The sequence below is a fragment of the Protopterus annectens genome, chromosome 7.part1, assembly GCF_019279795.1.
Source record: "Protopterus annectens isolate FY-2018-M chromosome 7.part1, PAN1.0, whole genome shotgun sequence".
Taxonomy (NCBI): Eukaryota; Metazoa; Chordata; order Ceratodontiformes; family Protopteridae; genus Protopterus; species Protopterus annectens.
The window spans coordinates 419923019-419940550 of NC_056740.1; the positions used below are offsets into that span (position 1 = coordinate 419923019).

At 40.3% G+C, this 17532-nt stretch overlaps 1 protein-coding gene across 1 annotated transcript in view; it reads right to left on the reverse strand.

Annotated features, from left to right (window-relative positions):
- The window catches only part of GLT8D1 (glycosyltransferase 8 domain containing 1), a gene marked incomplete in the record, with an annotated part of 740524 nt that overhangs the window by 240961 nt on the left and 482031 nt on the right, over window positions 1–17532 (reverse strand).

The window sequence follows — 17532 nt, forward strand, 5'->3', positions numbered from 1 at the left end:
CATGTTTTATACCCCTGACGACCTGACGTCATGGAAGAGGAGACAGCAACAGACGCAGGACCCAAGACTTTGTTATTCAGGCCGACTGAGGGCAACCTGCCAGCAGATTACCCAAATGTAATGACTGCAACAGTGAAACACGAAGAATATCATGGTTAAGCATTTTATAAACACCATGGGAGCATTTTAGTAAGTGTCTTTCATAACTAGACTAATCAAAACCACCTCTGGGAACAAAGCTGGGATAAGTGACTTAAAGAATTTCGGAATGCTCGCCCTCATCACCAAGAATTCAGTTAAGGTCTGAGGAAATATGTGGCACTCCCATGAACAGTATATGGTTATGAATTCTATCTTGTACCCCAAGGTTATGAGTTACTTCATTCAGTGAGTAATAAGATGATAAAGCCAGCCTCTCAGAAGGTGAGGACAGGAGGCATACCTTTCACCTATCCCTGGTTTTTTTTTTTAGGTAGGTCACTAATTTTGTCTCAAAAATTTTCTCAGGCCCTCCAAACATTGGACAACTTGTGAAGGTTTAAGTTAATACCAGTAATAAAGTATGCCTGATTTGGAGCCTTTTCCATAATTATCGTTTTGCTTTGTCTCCAATTCCGGAGGTAAAGGTCGATAGCTATTGGAGTGGTAAATGCAATCAAAACTAGGAACTGCCATCTTGAACACTTCCCAAAACAGAGGCCAAAAAAACAAATGCTGGTCCTGGGGCTCATTCAGCAACCGCTCTGATACCCTAAGGCAAAGGCTGTATCCCTCGACATTCATTTCATCTGATGACTGCATGTGATGAAGCCACCCGCTGCTGGAGTAGGCATCTGTTTCATAGCCATTCATGCCATCTGATGACTGCATGTGATGAAGCCACCCTTGGATGGAGTAGGCATCTGTTTCATAGCCATTCATGCCATCTGATGACTGCATGTGATGAAGCCACCCTCTGCTGGAGTAGGCATCTGTTTCATAGCCATTCATGCCATCTGATGACTGCATGTGATGAAGCCACCCTCTGCTGGAGTAGGCATCTGTTTCATAGCCATTCATGCCATCTGATGACTGCATGTGATGAAGCCACCCTCTGCTGGAGTAGGCATCTGTTTCATAGCCACATTTTTATCATGCACTTGCTGACCCTGAGGGCAGTCTGTAGACATTTTGAGAGTTTTTGTTTAAGGGCAGCATCTGGGACATCCTCACTTATTTCCACAACCTACTAAATAACATCTCTTTGGTAAATGAGCATCCTTATCTAGCAGTTAACAACTCTAATGCCGATGGGGATAATGCATACACATTTTAGCAAAGTCGAGAATATGCCTCTATTGTTTGACATGTTGCTGTTAGGCAATATTAGCTTAGATCCTCTAGCCACAACCAGAAAAACGACGACCATGTTTTTATATAAATGCTGCAACATTTGGCTTTAAACCAGTGAAAACGTTTTTTTAAACACTTTTATTGAATTATCACTTGTGACATAAGTAAATTTACATTTATATAAAAGTAATGAAAATGTATTAACAAGTTCACATTTACAAACATTATACTTTACATATATTTCTATATATCATATAACCTAAGCAACATTACATACATTATTCAATTACTGATCTTTTTTTTAAAGAAACATCTTTATTAAATCGTTTATGACATAGACAATCATATATTTAATCCAAATGAAAACAAACCACAGCTCCACAATCCTACATCACAAACCATAGTAACACATTCCCAGTTGCAAACATTATACATCACTTACAATCTACTCAATCCTATTAAGTCAAATATTATGTACCTTATTTAAGTCCTGTCCTTCCATTAAACCTCATTCCTCCCTGTATGTATTGTTCCCATTTTCCTATGTAGTTTGCACCTACCCTTTTCTAAAGATCTCAATTATTCCAGTTGTTTTATATCTGTTGCTATACTTACTACTTCTAGTATATTTGGCTTACATTTTGATTTACATTTTCTAGTAACTGCATTTTTATCAGCCAACATAATTAAACATAGCAAGGCCTTAACATGTCTAGGGAATTCGGAGTCTGTATCATAGCTCAGAAAAATTCTCTCATCACACCAATCTGTCTACCGAGCATCACAGACAGTGCATCCTGCAAGGAAGCCTCCAAGTCCAGAGACTCACCACACTCCCAGAAAATATGTTCCCAATTAGCTCCTCCTTCCCTGACACACCTCCATTTGCCGTCTACTGGAGGAAAAATTCTCTGGAGTCTATTTGGGGTATAAAAATATCTATGTAAACATTTCCAAGCAAAAATCCTAAATCTTATAGATTTTGTTGAATATTTGGGAGACGTACATATGTCCTCCCATTGTTTCTTTGTGAATTGCTTATCCACTTTCTCTTCCCAATCCTTTCCAACTTCCTCTGATTGTTTTAGTTATGGTGTACTAATTATTCCTTTTTTAATGGCAGCTTCTGTTCTAGATTCTACTAAAAACTATTCCAGTGCTGGTCTTTTGTTTAGGACTCCCCTATTTCTTTCTCTTTGCCTATACTCCGATATCAATCCTTGATAAGAAAGGCAATCTGTAACCTGCAGTCCAAATAACTGCTTTCTTCTATTATGCTGGCACTTCTCCTCTTCTTAAAATATGGTTAAACAAAACCTTCTGGATCTTTGTCAGTCTTTCCCTCCTGGCTTCCAAACTTCCACTGGAATGCCATCTATTCCTGGGGACTTTCCTATGGATTGATTATACATCACAATTTTTATCTCATCTCCTCCTATCCTAATCATTAGTAACTGAGCCTCATCTACCTCTAACCTTGACATATTTAATTCTTTCATAAACATTTCCATTTGTATCTTTTCTTGATTTCCATATTTACCTGCATTATACAGATTTTCATAGAATTTCCAAAATATTTCTAGTACTTCTGCAGGATCTTGTTCTCGTTCCCTTCCTTGTAATAGGCTCCCTAAGCTTGGCTGCAGCACTTTCTACTTACTGTTGCCCGAGTCATTCTGCTAAAAGTTTTGGGCTCCAGTTTTATTATAAAAAAAAACAGTTGCTTAACAGCAATCTTTCTAAACTTGTGTATACTATTGTGGTAATCCCTTATTTTCTGATTAGCATTCTGCAGCTGATCCTCTTATTCTGTGAGATTCCCCCTATTCTGCAACCCTAACATTTGTCAGTCCCTCTCATTCTTGTTGCTTCTTAACCACAGCTCACTTTCATTTCCTCCCTATTTTTAAACTATACCTTAATTTTATCCCACTCTCTAGCTACATTTTCAAAGGTAATTTCTATCTTCTCAAACAGCCACTGAATAATCTCCATTGTCCCACCAGGGGCTCCAATATCCTAGGGGTGACAGGTGCAGACCATCTCTGGCAAAGCATCGTGGTTTGTCGATCATGTCTTCCCAGGCAAATACTGGATCCCCTCTGAATGACACCAGAAGCTTAGCCAATTGTTGAAGTCAATCATTTTGTCCTTATACTGTGGTATCATTCTTGGCGAAGGCAGGATGCTACTCAGGGCTAGGATCATACCTGCCTGGGTCACATGATCCAAGAGCTCTTCCATATCTCTTTTCATGTAGTCCAGGGAGGTACATCTCAAGTCATTCACTCCAGCATGGACAATGACAGAGTCGTATTTGTCTGGCCTAACCTAGTTTTTATATCTTGGGGGATAATATGTAAATTATCTCTGAACTCTTATTACTGAATTCACATCTTCCATGCCCTCAGACACTTCATTGCTACAAATCAAACTCCAGTCTTCGCCTACAAGTAATATTCCTTGCTGAAGACTGATTATTTCTCCTATAATTTTCTTAAGCTCCATTATAGTAGTTTTAGGTGGAATAAAAATACATGCCAGTGAGATCCTCCTCCCTTTCCTGTAGCCCCTTAGCACTATAAATTTGCCATTATTATCTTTTTTATCCTCTTCTATCACTACTGGAGCTTCTCTTGCAATTAATATAAGTATCCTCTTTCCCTTTGTCCCAGGAATTCTGCTGAACAACCACCCTGAAAACTTTTATTTATCAAATTCACATGTTCAGTTCTAAGTGTGTCTCCTGTAACATAGCTATTTGCACTCTACATTTAATATAATTCACTATTCTGTCTTTTCATATTTATCTGTGAAACCACTGACATTTAAAGACATTACAGAAGCATCACTGTATTAAAAAGTTATTATTCCCACCTTTTATGTACACCTTTTTGTTAAATGTCTAGTTCCAGCTTTTGTGTTGCATACATACATTATTTGGCAGGCTGAACTTTATACAGTTGCTTCTTGTAATATCCATTTGAGCCTATGTCACATCTTACAAAACATTTTGTTTCACTGAAAGGCCTCAAAAAAAAACCCAATACTCCCTAAAACCTTATAAATCAATGCCAATGCACACAACTATGTACATCTTCAAACACTGAAGTTTTACCCTCCTAACAGGAAAAAATGTTCCAAACAAACAGCCATGCTCACAAACTTGAGTTAACCTAAAAAAAAAGGTTATGTATGCTAAGACGCATTGCACAGCCTGTGCTTTTACTAAGTGCCAACTGGTTTTGTCTTACTTTTATAGCTCTCCCAGCTGGGAAAACCCCTGAATGCTTGCAGAGGACATTATCTCCTATCCAGTTTATTTCTTTTTGTTCCTCAGTCAATCACTCTCCACCAGACTGTAGCCATGTTGACATGAAAACCAGACAGGCAATTTCTCATTATCAGATTGTCTCCATGGAGACAATAACCAGACAGTCAATTTGGCTTTATCAGAATGTTTCCCAGGAGAGATGACGGCTAGATACAGAATTGCTACTACGCATACATTCATTTGGTAGAAAAAACCCTCATAATATTCAATATTCCTTTTCATTTACTTGCTTTGTTTTAAAACTTGTTACTAAATCAATCTGAGGTCCTTAATACAGTCATCCCCCCATGCAAGAATGAGGAAAAGCACATCAATTTTTCTTCTGTCATGCTCTTTTAACCAGGCATTTTTTTTACATTGCAGTGTCTACATTTCTTAAAACTAAACAAAAAAGAGAAGGGAAAAAGAAAGGAAAAAAAGAACAGTAGCACCTATTTACAATCCCCATTATACTTTACTTTCTAGGATGCAAAGGAAATCATACCACACAAAAATAGTACTATTAAGAAAAAATATGTTTTCTTCACTTACAGTTAACTTTCTCCCAATGTCTTCCCCTCCCCATAGCATTTTTCTAAACATTAATGACATGAAGTAGAGCATATATTTTAGTGGCCCCCACAAGTCCAACAAATTCTGAAAAAGTCCAGTATTTCCAAGTTTTCTTGTTCTGTCATATTTCACAATTGCGTTATAATCCCACATCAAGTTAACTGGTTTTATTACTGTTCATCTTCATCTTCCAGATCTAGTCTCTGCTTCATTTCCAATGTTCTCTCAATTCTTCTAGTTAACTCTTGTGCTGCTTTTGCTCCCTTCCTTCGCTATATTTTCCATTGAAATACTGGAAAAGGAACACTCTCTCTGTGGTCTTTATTACCAGAAGAACAAAAAGGAAAATCTTCTGTTTCACAGCTCACTTTTTGTCGGACAAACATTTGTATTTCTTCCTTAGCGTGTAGTTTATCAAAAAATGATTGACCCTCCAGGGGAAGAATACACTGAAGACAGCTGAGTACAGCAGTTTGAATCTCACACCTGTGTCTCGACATTCCCTGAACAGTGGAATTAATTTACTCTTCTGCCTGGTGTACAAGCAGTCATTCTCCACAAACACTCTGCTCCCACTTTTAGCATTTTGTCCTTCTGCCACAATTTTGTCAGAATCAACTCATTCTGGTGGTAGGATTGCATTTTTACTATTAAAGATCTAGGCTGCTTTCTCCTAGCCAGGTTTGGAGCATACACACAATGTGGCCTTCCAACTAACCACTCCTGCTGTGGAGTACCAGTCCAGTTGCTTATTTGTGCTTTCATAAAATGAATGCGGTCTGTTCCTTTCAGCTACTCTGGTATAGCTAAAAATTTCAGGTTTTCCCAGAGTGCTCTGTTCTCTAATTTTATTTTTGTTAAACATCTCTTCTTGAGCAGTTTCATATCTGGCCAGCCTTTTCTTCATTTCCTCTGATTTTTGCAGCTTTATCACCTCATCTGAATATCTGTTTAAAGCTTCTTCCATTTTTTCCAACTTTTTGTTGTTTGTATTGATATACTCCATCAATGTTTTGTTTATTTTAATCAGGTCTGTGTGTACTTGTCTTATATCTTCCTGTAGGTTACTGGAAGTCATGTCTGTAGATTGCATTGCTTTTTGCTGAACAACTGTATATAGTTTCCTCAGTCAGTGTTTCTTCCTCACTTTTTGTAGCCAATTTTTTCCCAGGTGCTCTATATTTCTTTTTTCCTGGCATCCAGGCAGTACACCTACTAGCCTGTTACTGAAATTTACCCATATACACAAAAGTATACCATCCTTCTCTGCTGAGTTTCTGTTTTCACACTGGGAGAGCTAGAGTTAAGCTGTTACTCAGTGTAAAGCCATATACATGTACGTGGAATGCTCTGGAAATGACTCTCTCCTTCACAGACAGACTGTTGCACAGGTGGGGGGGATATGAATTCTCTGCTATGTCACCATGCATTCCTCAATGATCTCTTTAGAGTTAAGCTGTTACTCAATGTGCAGCCATATACATGTACATTGAAAGCTCTGGAAATTACTTTCTCCTTCTTAGACACAGACTGTTGCATAGGTAGGGGGTTCATCTGGCAGCAGTTGGGGAATATGGATTCTCTGCCATGTTACCATGCATTCCTCAATGATCTCTTTATGGTCAAAAACTAAAGGGCTGAGGCTGATCCACAAGCATAAGGCCTACTGGGAGTAGTTTGAGATGCTTGAATCATTTAGACTTCCTATCCAATGAAAATAAATGAACAAAGTTGCAGGAATGTCTGAAAGCTCTGGAAATTAGGCCGGACAGATGGATGTCCTCCTGAGAGAAAATTCCGTATGTGACAAATTGTGCTTCAGCTGTGACCCTTAAAATGAGCATCTAGCATTCAAAACTCATAAGCAACAAGATTACAACTGTTCGAACACAAAAGTGGAGCTTTAAAATCTATCCAGTCTTTTTATCCAAGTAGCAGACTGACAATTTAGACTCTGTATATGCCAAAGTTAAAGCAAATATTTTATTTGCACCAAACACTGAGAATAAGGCCTTAGCACTATAAGTACCATCTATTACTTCTTAGCAGAATTTTCTGTATTGTACAAAGTCCCTAATATGTAACACTTTGAGATAAAATGCAGATCCTAAGCTCATATTCCAAGCTCAGACTTAAATACATTTTTATATTAATCTGCAAGTAAGCATTCCATCACCCCCCGGCATGTAAATAATCTTGTGAATCACGAGCTATGCTAGTTTAAAGCCTTTGATGAGCACAGCAAGCTACAGAATATCAATGCCTTCTACAAGCAAAAAACAACAAAATCCAGAATGCAACATTTAAAAGAATCAATGGGGCTCAAAGTAATAGACAACACTGTACCCATGTGGGGTTTAAAAGAAGAGAGGTGGCAGATGTTACATTAATTTTGATGATGGAACACAGGATGGATAACCATAATCAAGAATCACGATCAAGGATATGGATGTAACATTTCTGATTATCCAATGGCCCCCCAAGACTGACTGGCAAGTATGTCTTTCCACTGACTTTCATCAATCAGATCCAGGTTAAATGTCACAACCCAAATACAAGGCCCTTTGATATGCAAGTCTACACAAGAAATAGATGCTCATTTTCCTTATTTGCTCTGTATCCCGCCTCTAGGTATTCAAACGTCAGAATCCTGTTTTTAAATACCTTTATTGAATTATCACTTGTGACACAGGCAAACTTACATTTATATACAAGTAATCAAATCATAACGTTTACATTTACAAACATTATACAATACATAATATATGTTGTATTGGACAGTGAAGTGGTGCAGCAGTAGTGTTGCCTCACAGCAAGAGGTTCTCCGGTTTGATTCTCGGTTAGAGTGCCTTCTGTGCGGAGTCCGCATGCCCTCCCTGCATTCGTGTGTGTTTCCTCTGGGTGCTCCAGTTTCCTCCCACATTTCAAAAACATGCATCTAGAGCATTTCTCCCAGAGACTCTGCTGAAAACTGGCTTTGTTCCAATTCGGACTTTCCCAGTAAATAAATGTTAAACAAATAAAATATGTAACGTACAATCTAAGAAACATTAAATTATTCAATTCCTGCCTTCTCCTAAACTTCATTCCTCCTCCCAAACATTCTTCTGCATGTTTTTCCAAAATTTCCATTTTTTTCTATATTATCCTACCGTTTTTATAAAGATCCAATTTCCAGTTGTTTTATCTATCTTACGATATTCATTACTTCAAGTATAATTGGTTTAGATTTTGATTTCCCTTTTCTAGAAATTGCTTTTTTTTACAGCCACCAGAATTAAACATAAGACCTTACTATGTTTAGGCATTTCAGATTCTGTATCCCAGCTCAAAAAATTCCTACCAGAGAACTCTGTAAGGAATTTTTAAAGTCTGCCCACTCATTATACTTCCAAAACATAAGTTTCTAGTTATATTTCTTCACCATCACACCACAATTTGCCATCTACCGGAAGAAAAATTCTTTGGAGTCTGCCTGGAGTATAAAAGTATGCAAATACTTCCAGGCAAAAATCCTAAATCTTCTAGACTTTGCTGCATATTTGGGAGTCATACATATAGCCTCCCATTGTTTCAGTGTGAACTGCATATCTAATCACTTTCTTCCCAACCTCTTCTGACCTTTTCTGACAGATTCTTAAAGTTACTGTGCAATATTTTATATGCCCTCCTAACTATCCCTTTCTTAACAGCAGACTATGTTCTAGATTCAATTAAAAACTCAACCAGTGCAGGTCTTTCACGTAGGAGTCACCTAAACCTTTCTCTGTCTATACTCTGACATGACTATGACAGGGAAGTCCGTTACTAGCCTGCAATCTAAATGCCTTCTTATCCTCTTCCCATTCTATTACTTTTCCTTCTCTAATTATTTGTTCCCAATACCATGATTCCTTTTCCAGCTTCCTCCAGTAAATTCCAGCTCCCTCTTATCTATTGTGTGTTCCCCTAATTGCAGTCAGGGTCTAAGGATGTCGACAGGGCTAAATATTAAATGCTCTTACGTTGACACATATAGGACAAAATGCCTAAATCTCGAATGGCCAGAACAGTGATTTTTTTCCCCAGGGAAAAAGAAAATAATCACTGGGCTGTTGTCGGGAATTTGCCATTTCCTCTACTGTAGTGCGATCTTGGAGTTGGTATATTTAAGTAGGGGGGTGTGAGGGGCACAACCCCCCACATCGGGGGTGGGGGGGTGGGACAAAGCTCCTACTTTATTTTGTCGGGGGGGGGGGGGGTTGTTGTTGTTGGCCCAGTGATTTTTTTTTTCCTGGGAAAAAAATCTCTGTTCTGGCCGTTCGATATAGTGACATTTCGTTTAATATGTTTAGATCTTGATTTCCTGGGGGGGGGGGGGATCACTGTTCTGGCCATTTGAGATTTAGGCATTTCGTGCTATATGTGTCAACATAAGGGTGTTTGACATTCAGCCTTGTTGACATGTTAATATAGACCCTGACTGCAATTAGGGGTACAGACAATAGATAAGAATTTACTGGAGGAGGCTGGAAAAGGAATCCAGGTATTGGGAACAAATAATTAGAGAAGGAAAAGTAATATAATGGGAAGAGGCTAAGAAGGCATTTGGATTGCAGGCTAGTAATGGACTTCCCTGTCATGGATTCATGTCAGAGTACAGACAGAGAAATGTCGACGTAAGGGCGTTCGATATTTTGCCCTGTCAACATGCTAATATAGACCCTTGCAGTCAACCTTATGGGCACATTCTCCTTTCTCCATTCCCATGTTGGCTTAGTTCTTAGTATATTTTCTTCTACTTTATGAATACAACATCCTGCATGACTGCTATTCTCCTTAATGATCTGCATCCAAAATCCCATTATTTCCTTATTTCTTGAATTAACCCTCCCCCCAGCATCAGCCATCACCTCTTTGCACTTTGAATTGTATCTTTTTGCTCGTTTTACGTGCAAGAGCCTCAACTGTGTAGCTCTAAAATATGCTTTCAAATCAGGTAATCTTAAACCTCCTTTGTTCTGTTGGAAGGATTAACTTATCCCATTGGATTCTTGCCTCTTCCCCTCCCAAGTAAAACTGTTCAACTCTTCATTAATTACTACCCACAAATTCTCCGGCTGATAAAAAAATATTCCTGACCTGTGTATAAAAAAAAAATCAAACTTCATAATCTTACATTAAAACTTGAAAGCAGGTGACTTACCATTCAAGATTCTGGACAAATCTCCTCCAGTTTTACTTGCTCTAAGGTAGGTCTTGGATAAATTTTACAGGTTCACTTGCTAAAAGTGAATCCTGTCAAGAATACCATGTAAGATTAAGCAACAGCATGTGTATGTTTCTATTATAATACATATACATGCATATAGGTAAAAGGATTTAGGGAATCCCTAAGGTAATAACACTTCTCGGTAGTCAGACTACTCATTCTCTCACTGTTCCCAATCCCTCTTCTGACTTACCCATCACCTTCTCCTCAACCCAAACTAACTACATAAAATCACTCCTTTCCAAGCTCAAACCCTGCTGTCTAGCTGATGACCAACTACCTAATGAATACCTTCAAATTGCTACCCCCTCAACTGCCTATCCCATATCAGTATTGATCAAACACTCCATCTCTGAACAATATGTCCCCCAGCTATGGAAAATATCTCTCATCATTCCATTACACAAAGGAGGCCCCTCTAAAGATCTAACCAATTACTGTCCCAAAGCGACCTTCTCCCCTTTAGCCAAGATCTTAGAAAAATGCATTCACTCCCAACTCCTCACCCACCTCCTTAATCACAACCTCGTCTCTCCCTCTCAGCATGGCGTTAGACCAAAACATAGCATCAGCACCGCCCTGTCTTTCACAAATACCATACAGAGAGTCTCATTAACAATGGGCAAATGGTCTCCTCTATATTTCTTGACATGTCAAAAGCCTTTGACACCGTCTCCCACCAAATCCTACTAAATACACGATCATCCCATGGCCTTAACCATCAGCTCTGTCCTGGTTCCACAGTTATCTCTCTAACCGTCAGCAGGCCACCAAGTGGAGCACACCCTGTCCCCCCCTACTACCTATAACTGTTGGCGTCCCCCCAAGGCTCTATACTTACGCCCCCTACTCTTTACAAGTTTTACCAACGACCTCAGCACTGCAACTCAACTAGCCTCCATAGTCCAGTGTGCTGACGACTACATTAATCTGCTCAGCCCTCACACCCCAAAAACTACAAACTACCATATAAATATCCTTACAGGACATAGAAAACTACATCACTAAACATCAACTCATACTAAACCCTAACAAAACCAAGTTAATTATTTTCAATTATAACAAACCCAAGACATGTCTGACCCCACTTTCAATCCTCTCCACAAACGGAACCAAAACAGAACCCACTAACCAAACCAAACTTCTAGGTATCACAATTGATGACTACCTAAGGTTCAATACCCACATCTCCCTCACCATCAAAAAAGTCCACTGTAAACTAGGCACCCTTTATAGAATCAAACCTTACCATACAGAAAGTGCCACTGCCCGCACTCAACTACTCTCCACTCTTCTCTATGGCTCCCTGGTATTCACAAAGACTCCTAAATCAGATCTTAGTAATCTTGAATCATGCTACAACAAAATTGCCAAATTCGCTACTGGCCACCCCTACAGAACCCACCACTGTTCAGTAATCACACAACTCAAATGGTTAGAACTCCCAAACCTTCTAACAATAAACCAACTGTCCATAGCCCACAAAATTATACACAAACCAAATGACTACCCATCACTAGCCAGTCTAATCCAAACGAATAACAATTATAGACTCTCAAGATCTTGAAATAAACTGCTAAAGGTTAGCCAACCCCACAACACACAAGGCACCGCCCTCTACTCCTATAAAATTGCCAAACTCTGAAACACCCTCCCTCAACCAATGGCTAAAAACCCTAGTATTTGGGACTTCAAAAATCTCCTCAAGGAACATCTATTTAAACACTCTGCTTCTGCCACATCCCTGGCTAGGCCACCCACTTCCCCTATCATCACCCTTTCTGCACCCCTCCCCCCCTTCATCACACTCACATCACCCTTTCTACTTCACCCTAATCCAGCTCTTTCTCACAGGTACAACTATTATCTGCCTTCGTTACTAGATTCAACCCTCTATCTCAGTTAACATTGGAAACACAATCTTCTGCATTGTCTTAGTGCTCTTGTATTACACTGCACTCACTACCACACATACTGTAAATCCTCTTCTTAAACTGTTCCATTTAAGTTATATTTGTGAATTGTAACTATCCAGTTATTACTATACTGATTTTTTTCTCTGTTTAATGATAATAAAGTACAGTTGTGTACACTTACCATAAATGTACATGTTAGAGTGTATTCATTGTTGCAGTTGTTACATTTGGGTAATATATTGGCAGATTGCCCTCAATCGGCCTGATTAACAAAGTCTTGCGTTCTGCGTCGGCTGATGTCCCTTCTTCCATGACGTTAGGTTGTCAGGGGAATAAAACATGCAGCTGACACCATTACATCAGTTTTTCTTGCCCCAGATGTCAGGTGCCCCCCAAATGGAAAGCAATATATATATTATATATATATATAAATAATTTAAAACACAAAAATATACCTCCAAACAAAAGCAAATACAGCAAAAAGGCTTTTAAGTGTAGTAAAAGAAAGTAGAGGCATAGTAAGAGAAAAAAAAAACAGGGGGCTGGAGGGAGGGTAACCGGGACTGCAACAGTGAATACACTCTAACATCTACATTTATGGTAAGTGTACACAACTGTACTATGTTCTTCGTGTGTCACTGTTGCAGTCATTACATTTGGGTAGATTCCCAAAGCTATGGTTGGGAGGATGGATTTATACAGCATTAGGACCAGCTATAGGGTGCTGCAAAACAGCAGTGGCAAAGCCAGCTCTGGATTTAGAGAAAATTGGTAAATGATAATGTTTGGTGAAAGTATGAACTGAACTCCAGGTAGCAGCTTCTAGAATACCCCTGGTAGGAACACCTCTGAGAAAGGCTATAAAAGTTGATGCAGCCCTGGTGGAATGGGATCTGATCCCCTGGGGGATAAGGTTTTCCATGGTGCTTATATAGCAGAAATTAATACAATGGCTTAACCATTTGGAAATAGTTTGCTTTGAAATAGCCTTTCCCTCTGCCCCTGCAGCAAATGCTACCAGCAGTTCAGATTTTCTTCGAGATTTAGTCCTGTCCAAGTAAAATCGAAGTCGTCTGTGTACATCCAATGAATGCAGAATCCGCTCCCCCTTGTTCTGTGGATTGGAAAAGAAAGTTGGTAAATGAATGGTCTGATTAAGAGCCACACTGGATACCACCTTGGGCATGAAGGATGGGTTGGTCCTGAGCGACATCCTGTCCGCATGAAAAATGATGAAAGGCTCCACTGCCATAAGGGCCTGTAATTCAGAAATCCTTCTAGCCGAAGTGATTGCTAAAAGGAAGGCTGTTTTCCAGGAGAAAAATTTTAAGTCTGCAGTAGCAGCTGGCTCGAAAAGAGGGATAGTGATTTTCTCCAATACAAAGTTAAGGTCCCAGGTAGGGGTTGGAGCTCTCCTGGGTGGTCTCAAGTTTTTGGCCCCCCTGAGATGCTGCTTTAGCAGAGGATGAAAGAAGAGGGGAGGTTCTGTGTTGTAATGAGCTGAAATGGCTGAGGCATGGATTTTTAGGGAAGAAAAAGATATACCCTTGTGAAGCATCTCAGTTAAGTATTGCAAAATCTGAGGTAAATTGGGCACTGCTGTGCTTATCCCTTGAGATTGATTCCAGGCACAGAATCTTTTCCATTTGTCAGCATAAGATTTTCTAGTACTAGGTCTTCTCGCCTCCAAAATGACATCCACCACAGGTTTGCTGAGGGATGCTAAGGGGGAATTTAAGTGATTAGCCAAGCTGCAAGATTCAAAGTTTGGAGCGGAGGGTGCAGAATTTGGTTGTTCTGCTGAGACAGTAAGGAAGGTGTCTGAGGCAGGTGCCATGGAGAGATTTGAGACAGACTGCGTAGGAGTGGGTACCAGTGTTGGCGAGGCCAGTCTGGAGCAATCAAAATCATTTTTGGTTTGTCCTGTTTGACTTTTAGCAGAACTTTGGAGAGCAGAGGCAGAGGGGGAAAGGCATAGAGTGATAGGTTTTCCCAGCTGAAAGACAGAGCATCCACTTTCCAGGCTTTTTTGTGAGGAGTTCTTGTGCAAAATTTTTCCAACTGGTAGTTCTGGGGTGAGGCAAAAAGATCTATGTCTGGGCTCCCCCATTTACGTGTCAGCATGTTGAAAATCCATGGTTCCAGTTTCCATTCGTGTGGGTCCATGAGATTTCTGTTTAGTTTGTCTGCCAAAATATTCAGCTGTCCTGGCAGGAATTGAGCTTGTAGTTGTACTTGATAGCTCAAGGCTGTGTTCCACAATGCCATGGCTAGTCTGCAGAGGGGGTAGGAATGTGTACCCCCCTGCTTGTTTATGTACCACATAACTGTGGTGTTGTCCGTCTTTACCATTAGTTGTCCTGGATGAAGGTAGTCCTTGAAGGCTGTCAGTGCATTCTGTACAGCTAGCATTTCTTTTTGATTGATATGAAGGTGCATTTGATTTGGGCTCCATTTGCCCTGAATGCACTTCCCTGCCAGATGAGCCCCCCCATGCATAGTCTGATGCGTCTGTAGTTAGGGTTTGGGTGGCAGGGAAGTGGTGTGAATGGCAGTCCCTTGTTTTGGTGGCAGGCCTCTGCCCACCATAGGAACTCTAGTTGCAGGCAAGGAATGACAGGAATCATTGTTTGCAGGTCTGGCCATCCGTTTGGAGTTGGCAACGTGTGGAAATGAAATCTGTATCCCTGGGATACTATATTTAAAACCCATTTGTCCTGGGTTATAAGTTGCCAGTTTTTTGCATGAAGAGCCAGTTTCCCCCCCAAAGGGGCGGCTAAAAGGTAAGTGCTTGGCAACTCTAGAGGAAAGTCATTGAGACTGCTTACCATAGAGAGATGTCTTGTTGTTTCCAGATTTGGAAGAGGAGGCACCCCATTGCTTAGTTCTGAATGTCCCTTGGGACTGAAACCTGTTGCCTTTGGAATGTCTGGGTTTGACTTGAGTAGCTCTGGAAGGAACTGGAAAGGACCAGTTCTTAGTAGGCCAGTACCTACTAAATCTTGGAGGTTGTACTTGTAAGAAATCTTTCACAGTTTGCATAGATTTAACTTAATCCTCCATCTTTTTTAGAACTTCTTCAGCCTTATTACGAAAGAGACGGTCCTGTTGCAAAGGAGCATCCAACAATTTTGCTTTAACATGATCAGGCAGAGACTGCTCTTTGAGCCAAGCATGCCTTCTAAGCACAGACCCAGTTACAGCAGCCCTGCAAGAGGCCTCCAAAGAATCAAAACCACATTGCAGAGTATGTTTTCCAACTTGTTCAGCTGAATGCAATAAATCCTGTAAATCTTTATTTTCCACACAGTCAGAAATCAAGATTTTCTGTTTAAGCAGTCCCATGATATGCTGCTATTTTAGAATATGGAACTGACAGTTTAAAGCCCTGATTGCCAAGGTTGCAGAAGTATAGACCTTCTTACCCAATCTATCCAGCGCCTTGGAATCTCTATCAGAAGGGGTAGGATTTTTAGCAGTAGAAGCCTTAATGCCCTTGGGACCCCCGCGAAATAGTTTCAGGATCCGCAACAGGATTTTTGAAAAGGAATTTGTGGGAGTCAGGAACCCTGTAGTACCTGTCTGGCTTACAAGGAGCCGGAGGCAGTGAATCAGGAGCCATACTAGATTCTGAAAACACATAATCAACAATGTCTAGAACAGGAGGTATAGCCAAAGGCCTATGCCGAGGAAGAAAATCCCTAAGCCTCTTTTTAGATTCAGAAAAATCCTGACTTTCCCAGTGGAAATGTTCCCTTAATGTATGTAAAATTTCCCCAAAAGAAAACTCCTCAGGGGGAAAAGCAGAAGGAATGGAATCCTCTGCATCAGAGTCCTCATAAGTAGGTACATACATATCCTGTTCATTATAAGAGTCAGAAGAAATAGAATCCTGTTCAGAAGATTCATAGTCAATTTCCGCTCTAGGCCTCTTTGAAGGGGGGGGGGGTTGACTACTCATTTAGAGTAATTAAATAGCCATTTTGATCATTTGTTTTTTAGGCATAGGGGCCTGCACATGTGGCCTGGGCGTCGGTTTTTCAGACATAATTCGAGATTTTGGCCTTAATATTGAAGATGGTGTCGGGTTAATATACAAATCTGTAGGCCTGAATACACCCTCAGTAGCCCGTGCCTGCACAGCGGCTCTGGACCCATCCAAGGTAGAGACATCCGCGGGTTCCATAACTGAAGCATCTCGCGGCATACCGGACTCTGAATGGGTCTCAGAAGAGGCCTGCGAATCAGAAGCAGTCGGTATCAGGGGCTGCGAAAGCGCCTCACTGAGTACCGGCGAAATGACGTCAGGCTTAGGAGAAGCGTTGTCAGCAGTTTTGGACCTCAACGGCCTGTCTCTGTCTTTTTCTTTGTGTTTTTTTTAGGTATTCCGGTAGACGGATTGCTAACCGATGTCATTTCTGGATAATTAAATCGTGATCCAAAATATTTAGAAGCAAAAATGTACAGACGACGGATAGTGTGCTGATTAAATAAAGCACAGAACCAGCAACAAGGTACGTCATGGTCAGGGCCTAGGCAAGGAATACAGTACAAATAGAAATCCTTATGAGGTATTTGCTTCTCACAAGTAATACAATTATTAACTTTTACCGACATCGGTAAGGAGCAATAAAAAATTTCCCCAATGGGGTACTTGGCTTTTTAGTTGAAGATTTTGGTTCTGAAACTCGAAAATGAAAATTTCAGGAGTCGGCCGACCGGCACTTGCAAACTGATTCTACTTCGGGCACCACGCGGCAAGAAAGACTGATGTAATGGTGTCGGCTGCATGTTTTATACCCCTGACGTCATGGAAGAAGGTACAGCAACAGACGCAGGACCCAAGACTTTGTTAATCAGGCCGACTGACAGCAACCTGCCAGCAGATTACCCAAATGTAATGACTGCAACAGTGAAACATGAAGAACATGATATACATGTATGTCAACATTGTTCAAGAATGCTAACATGTAGGAGCTATGTATATGTATGTATGGAGCGAGCTATGTATATGTACGTATGGAGCTTTTCTCCCTACGCCTCCGCTGAAAGTGGGCCTCGTGCCCAGTCAGACATTACCTAATAAACAAATTAAATAATTATAGAATAATTCACTTTTACATCCCATTGCGATGCTTTCTATTCCC